Source organism: Hyperoodon ampullatus (genome assembly GCF_949752795.1).
Source record: "Hyperoodon ampullatus genome assembly, chromosome: 7".
NCBI classification, from domain to species: domain Eukaryota; kingdom Metazoa; phylum Chordata; class Mammalia; order Artiodactyla; family Ziphiidae; genus Hyperoodon; species Hyperoodon ampullatus.
In genome coordinates this window covers 44,298,229-44,304,204 of record NC_136920.1, presented here as the reverse complement: position 1 = coordinate 44,304,204, position 5,976 = coordinate 44,298,229, and the positions used below count along the sequence as shown (strand labels likewise).

At 42.8% G+C, this 5,976-nt stretch overlaps 1 pseudogene across 1 annotated transcript; it reads right to left on the bottom strand.

Moving 5' to 3' along the window:
• Positions 1-244: 244 nt before the first annotated feature.
• On the bottom strand, positions 245-5,642 carry LOC307055567 (MAU2 chromatid cohesion factor homolog; annotated as a pseudogene). Its single transcript has 4 exons — positions 5,620-5,642; positions 2,105-2,357; positions 885-1,725; positions 245-415 (listed from the first exon to the last, which is right to left on the bottom strand). The product of its transcript is annotated as an MAU2 chromatid cohesion factor homolog (transcript).
• Between the last annotated feature and the right edge of the window lie 334 nt (positions 5,643-5,976).

Here is a 5,976-nt window from a genome sequence, read left to right as displayed (position 1 = left end):
GCCTGTGCTCTGCAATGGGAGAGGCCACAACAGTGAGAGGCCCGCGTACCACAAAAAAAACAAACAAAAAAACCCTTTAAGGAAACAAAGACAACGCAACCAACAAATTTACCCACTGTGCCCTGTGGCCCTTTCCAATTTCCCTGCCTGTGTTCCCAATAACTGGAACTGGGAGTGCTTACCCCAGTGGGAGGACCCTGGCCTCCCCCATGGGCAACTGTGAGGACCCAACAGGGGAAGGCAGCTATGCGTCAGTGAGGGAACCTGGCACCCCTGGACCAGCGCCCCCAGAACTGTAGACCCTGAGGGCCCCACTGTTGATAGGATGAAGCGAGAGGTGCACACGAGGGGTCTGACCAGCTTCAATAATCCTGCCAACAGGAATCTTTCTGCTACTCCCTTGCACCCCTGTGTGCTTAAAGTTTGGATTTTTTATTTATCTGTTTTTTCTAAACACTTAGCTGTATGACACTAGATGTAATGTTCCCCGGGGCCTTCTTTGCTGGCTGTCTTAAATTCTTATGACTGAGAAACTGTGAGGCTCCGAATTTGGACTCACAGGAAGGTATTTACAACAGCTTTATGTAATCAAAAGATGCTATAGTGAAGGGGAGGTTCAAAGCCCGCACACACACATGCATGCACGTACACACGGGTTGGCTTCCATAAAGCTAGAGTGGAATATTAAATATCAAGTACTGAATTTTTAACTGTACACTTAAGAACTTATCCTTAACTTTACATATACATAGATAACACAGTGGTCACTAAAAGCACCTTAACATCAGGACAGGCGTTAAGTTTTGAGGTTCTTATTTCAACTGTTCTATGTACAAAATGCCCTAGAAGCAAAGAAAGGCTTCAAGAAATACACAGAGACAAACATGATGTAAAGTGCGACTGGCCTCCTCATAGCGTCCCTGGAAGACGAAGAGCCTAAGCACTTGAAAAGCTGCCGTTAGCAGGCAGGGCGAGCTGACAGGGAAGCTGTGGTCTGGACTAATCCTCTCCGACAAACTGTATAGTACCTCTTGGTGTCTACTTCCTTCCCTTATATACACACTTACCAGGTTGGTCACCATGAAGGCCCACAGCTCCTGGTGACTGGTGAGCCGCAAAGCTGTGGTGAACTGGGCTTTAGCATTGTCCATGCAGTTGACAGAGACACAATACAAGCCAGGCAGTGTAGGCTGAGTGATTGGAGCAGAGTCAGGGGGGTTGCTGGCACAGCTGACAGACCTGGGAGATCTCCTGCGGTGCAGTGGCCTTATGTCCTGTCACGAGCCTGCACGTGAGGATGTGCTTGAGCAGGATTACTTGGAAGGAGGACAGATTGGGGCTGCAGTAGAGCACCTGGAGCTTCTCCAGCTACCTGAGGGACTTGTCTGTGGACTTCTGCACTTTCTCTAAGAAGCCGGCTTGCATGGAGTGCATCACAGTCGCCAGGTAGACAAGCAAACACATGTGCTCCTTGGGTAGCCAGTGGAAGAGGTTGGCATGGTTGCTGGGCACTAGCTTCTCATGTGCAGTATGGAGATGGTCTGGATGCACTGCTGCAGCTGCTTCGGGCACAGCTTCATGCTCTTTATCTGCCCGGCACACCAGGTAGTGGGTAACCTGGAGCACCAGGAAGAAGACAAACAGAGACTCTTTCTGGATGGGGTTCCCATGCCAGTTCTCAACTATCTGTCCACAGAGAGTCAGCAGTGGGTGGACTTCCTGCAACTTCCGTCAGCTGCAGCATCCCTTTGCTGAGCAGGACCAGTGGCCGTGTGTACTCAGATCCCACCACCTGGAGGGTTCTCGGCCTCCACACCCAGGAGGTCGCAGGCTGACACCAAGTCCTCTTGGTCCTTGGGCCTTTTTTGTCTTTGGGGTAGAGGAATAAACTCCTGATTTCCTTCCCTCAGAAAAAATGGACTCAGACATCCCAGAAGCCTTCCAGAAAGAGCTCACCTGTCTCGTGTGCCTGAATTACCTTCTAGACCCTGTCACCATAGGCTGCGGACACAGCTTCTGTAGGTCCTGTCTCTGTCTTTTCTGGGAGCAAGCTGAAGACCCTGCCAGTTGCCCAGTGTTCAGGCAATGATCAGAACAGACAAACCTCAAAACCAATTTTTTTCTGAAGAATCTGGTGTCCATTGCCAGAGAAGAAAATCTCGGGCAATTCCTGAACTCTGAGGAACATATGTGTGGGACCCATAAGGAGACAAAGAAGATCTTCTGTGAAGCCAACAAGAGCTTGCTCTGTTTGGTCTGCTCTCAAAGTCAGGAGCACAGGGCTCACAGGCACCGTTCCACTGAAGAGGCTGCTGAGGAATACTGGGTGAGTGATGTCTGTGCGAGCACTTAGAGAGCTGGAGGATGGTACAGCTAAGAGATTAAAAGGATATTACAGTCAGGACTTCCCTGGTGGCACAGTGGTTAAGACTCCATGCCCCCAATCAAGGGGGCCCAGGTTTGATCCCTGGTCAGGGAACTAGATCCCACATATATGCCCCAAATAAGAGTGTTCATGCCACAACTAAGGAGCCAGAGAGCCACAACTAAGACCTGTCACAACGAAATAAGTACATTAAATATTTTTTAAAAAAGGATATTATGATCATAACGATGATTAAACCCTCTCTTTACTGAGTACCAGGTACAGACCTAGTTAGCAATGACAAAGTTATGAAGAAAATGCTGCAGCATACCTGCCTTTATGGAACTTGTATCCAATGGCTGGGTGATAAAGTTCATTGAAATTATTTGGGTGATACATTATTATGCTCAAGGCTCTATAAAGCCTTCATTTTGAGAAAGAGTCTTTGGCTCTAAAATCTACAAGTGCAAAAAGTCTTTTCCATTGGATACATGTTTCCTGACTCTGGACAAAGAAGGAAGATACAGTACATTGGAATTAGCAGGCAGCAAGCATCACTACATCCAAATTCTGATGCAAGATGCCAAACTACCTGAAAATTAGCCATGCTCAATAAAATCCTGTTCCTTTCCCTAGATACATGATTCCCTGATGGTGTGTGGTTCTGTAGTGTGGAATCTTCTAAACCTGATCGATAGTGAGGAAGAATAGGAAAATGTGGTGATCTGTTATGGTCCTTCTAGTCTTCCTCTAGGTCCTGTATCTGACCTCTTTCCCACCTCAGGATCTCCACCCACCTCACCCTATTTACCCTTCAAGTCTGTCTTCAAATGCCACTCCCTTACACTAGCCTAAGTTTATACTTCATATTATATTCCTTTAATATACTCCCTTTTTTCCCCTTTCATACACTGATCCAAATTTTAACTACAATTCCTATAGCATTTATTCAGTTCCTTGCTCCCTGACTATAGCCTTCATAAGGGTAGGAATGATGTCTGTCTTGTTCATGGCTACTCCTCAGTACCTAAAACAAATGTTAAATAAGCAATAAAATAATCAAGGAAAGTATTCAGATGTATTATTCACAGTATTGAAAATATGTTTACAGATTGAAAGGCAGAAAGTCTCAAATCACAGTGACAAAATCCCAAGTCAAAATACTGTTTGCTAGTAGATATGAATTTAATCATCTAGAGTGACTTCAGGGAATCCCATATAAATCTTAGACCAACAACATTTTATTTTCATTCTTAGCTTTCCATTTATTCCTGCCTGTTCTCTCCTGTTACTGGCTAATTAAAAGTCTTACTATTAATCTATATTAAAATTTTCTAGTTCAGGGCTTCTTCAACATCAGAACAATTGACAGTTGGGACTGGTTTTTTCTTTTTTGTAGGTCTGCCTTGTAGGATGTTTAGCAGAATCCTTGGTCTCTACCCATGAAATATCAATGGTAACTTCCAATTGTGACAACCAAAAATTTTTCCACATATCAACAATTGCCCTCTGGAAGAAAAAATCACCCCCATTTGAAACCACTGTACTAGTTGATGGAAAAAAGTACATGAGACATTGATAATCATGAAATAATACTTGTATTTTGAGGTATGACAAGAAAATTTAAACATAACATTCTCTTCCTGTGTTTGTTTGGGCCTCCTCTCTCCCTCCCTCATGTGCAGTGTGCATCTGCATTCCACATTAACCAGACCTCTTCAAAGATGGGGGTGCCCACTCGAGCATAAAGATCTTTTTTTCCCCTTTCTTTTAATGTTGGCAATGTAACTTCTTGAAGAAGAGCATTCTTTCTCAACTCTGTAAGGGATCATAATGAGTTGCTGCTAACTTTGTATGTGTTACCTGGACTGTATATCTTTGGTGAACTTTATATAAAATATCAATATGTCATTTTGATGTATGATCCCTTTGTACTGAAAATTTATGTGACTGTTCCTTCCATTTCTAACAGTTGGAATAGTTCTCAGAGCTTCTGAGGGTCTGTCTCCTGGGTTATACTCCTCAGTTTGGCTTGAGTAAAATGCTCTTTTTTTCCCTTACCTTGATTGTTAATTGAATTTTCATTGACAATAAGATCCAAAAAATAGTTTATATAGATATGCTTACTGATTCCTAAAGTTGTATATAAAATCTAGAGCATGTAAGGCAGTAACGGAGAAGACAGTGGAAAACTTGCTTCTAAGAATATAAACATATAAGCAAATAAATAATAATATGGAAGAGAAATACAAAAAAAAATAGTTATACAGTCCAGCCACACATTTCCTTAAAAAAAGACACACTTTTTGATATATACAGGATTACAGATTTGTGTTCAAGGATAGGATGTTGAGGGGAACAATAGACTCTATGGTATGTTTTTACCTGGTTGATGAAGAACAATGTTACTACAGAATTGTTGAGAAATGATGTCAGATTAGTCTGAACATTTACTGAGGCAATGGTTCCTTCACTCCATATGAGAAGCTTCCCTGGACTCTGACTCTCTAGAAACTGTGCTGATCTTCCAAGCACAAGGCTCTACAAATCAGACAAATTTTTCTTCATCATCCCTTTTTGATTTTTACAGGCTGCTTCCTTTCAGTAAATGTGATTTTTCTACTTAAAAGGATTATGTTAAAGCAGGTTAGTTGTGGATGTTTCCCAGGTATCTTGGAAATGAAACATTGGTGAGGGGAGAAACTCCAATAGGAAGAATTCCTTGTGGCTGGAGATAAAGTAACACAGAGTGAATGATGCTTTTCCTAAAATGGGATTGAAGGAAACAATTGCTACTAATCTCCTTTCCACATAGCAACAATTCTCTCTTCTTCCAGTTTTTTGTAGATTTTCTTCCTATCTTTTCAAAAAGAAGATATTTCCTTATGATTTTCTGTAGTAAGAAAACAATAAACTTAAGCCCTTCCCTTTAAAACAGTGGCATGTTTGTACAATTCAGAGTCCCCCAAAGTTTGAACGTTTTCATGGTCTAAAAGACAAATGTTTTAGGTGAACAGAAATTAAATCCTATAAAAAGGACAGAAAATTAAGAGATAAAATGTTTTAAAAATATTCTATTAAAAATGTAATAAAATATCAAAGAGATATGAGGAAATTTGACCAAAATCACACATCAGGAGTTGAGCTGGGACGAAAATCATATTTTCTGCATTTTTCATTATCTAATAACAGTAACTATATTTAACATAATCTTGAATCCTTAGTCACTAGCAAGGAATCAAAGGAAAGCCGACAGGAGGAGAACCTGGGCAGTCATCTCCGCTAATTCTTTTTTTTTTTTTTTTTTTTTTTGCAGTACGCGGGCCTCTCACCGCTGTGGCCTCTCCCGCCGCGGAGCACAGGCTCCGGACGCGCCGGCCCAGCGGCAATGGCCCACGGGCCCAGCCGCTCCGCGGCACGCGGGATCCTCCCAGACCAGGGCACGAACCCGCGTCCCCCGCATCAGCAGGCAGACCCCCCAACCACTGCACCACCAGGGAAGCCCAGGGAAGCCCTTTGCTAATTCTTAGTATCTTTAGCTACAGTGATAAAGTTCAACTATGTGGTGCTGCTAAAATCGAGCTCACATGGTAAGCACTCAGTTTATGCTT